This window comes from Marmota flaviventris, chromosome 2, assembly GCF_047511675.1.
Source record: "Marmota flaviventris isolate mMarFla1 chromosome 2, mMarFla1.hap1, whole genome shotgun sequence".
Lineage (NCBI taxonomy): Eukaryota > Metazoa > Chordata > Mammalia > Rodentia > Sciuridae > Marmota > Marmota flaviventris.
Genome location: NC_092499.1, coordinates 47,694,215 through 47,695,820, shown reverse-complemented (window position 1 = coordinate 47,695,820; position 1,606 = coordinate 47,694,215).

The following is a 1,606-nucleotide window of genomic DNA, read 5'->3' as shown; positions in this document are numbered from 1 at the left end:
TTTTAAAATGTTCAAAGTTAGTTAAAATGTTTGACAATGAAGAAAAATTCAAGCACTGTGAAGGGTCTATAAAGACCTTCCTAAACCAAAAGTCAGACCCTTTTGTTGTCTTCTTCCTTTTTATGTACAAAAAAAAGAAGAAGAAAATTAAAAAAAGAAAGAAAGAAAGAAAAAGTGTGCTCATGGTTCTGATTTCCAAGCATATTCTTTTTCACCCAAGTTGTAATGTTTGTTGACTTAAACCATATTGAGCCATATATGAGGGGAGAATACCTGTTGGTTCACATTATTCAAAACTGTCTCCCAGGGTTGCAGGAAAACAAAAGGTAGTTCCTTGGGAATCCCCACCTCATAAAGATTCAGCACCGCCCTAATTTTTAAAAAGGCATTGTGACAAATCAAGGAACACCTAGGTCTGACTCTTACCACTAGGTGTCACACTAAACAATCAGGAACAGACCACCATATCCTGAATGCTATCAGGAACATAAAACTATCAAAGGAGGTGCAAAGAAATTTATGCCTGAATTTTTATGACTGCAGTCCCAAATCCTCTTCTGGTGTACCTGTTGGTGGTGCTTTTACAATTCAACATTGCTGTACATTTAAAAAAGATATCCCCAGATAGGGGGAACACCTTCCCTTTCTTTTACAGTCTGAGTAGAAAGGATTTAGAGTATATTCCAAATTGTAGTGTATTCGGTCTCATTTCATGATTAGTTTTTAAGTGTTAATTTTACAACTTCTTTGGCCAAGTGGTTAATATATTGGGGTAGAAATTAGATGAACTGCCATAGATGCCTGGGTAAAAGTCCATGCATTTCAGTTTCTTTTTAGGAAAATGGGAATAATACCTATTTACAAGATTAGTTTTGAGAACTAATAATGTAATACGTAAAGTGTTGGAGTTCTTTCAAAAATTTATAGTATGATATTCCCAAAAGCCTTGGCCATCCTTCCAAAGAAGGATTAAATATGCATTTGTGAACAATACATTTTTAAGCCACGGAAGACCTTAGGTAGAATTAAGTCCAATCTTATTTTAAACACAAGTATACCACTAAAATGTTAACTGACATCTCCAACTAATATGCAGTTAATTAGAGCTACAACCTAGAATTAAGATCTCCTGTTTAGAGTCACTGTTTTACACTGCCTTTATAATTGTATACATGCACACCAGAAGCCTAAGAGATAACGGAGTCAATCCCAGGGAAGTTTTCCTTTGAACATATGATCATTACTACCTGGAAGTTTTTATTTCTTGATTTTACTTTTTTCCCTCCCCTCATAGTTTGTCTTTAACCCTATCAATTCTGTTTCTCTACATTAAAATATTGAGAGAGGGGGTGAAGATATAAAGAGAAGGGAAAGGCTGGTTAGGGTACAACCAGTCAAGGAAAAGATGACTGCAATTATCTACAGAAATCTTTGCAGAACTACGGGGCATTTTTAAATATATATATTTATTCTTTAGTTGTAGGTGGACACAATTCCTTTATTTAATATTTATGTGGTGCTGAGGATCAAACTCAGGACCTCACACATGCTAGGTGAGCCCTTTTCCTCTGAGCCACAATCCCAACCCCAGAATCTTTTTTTTTTT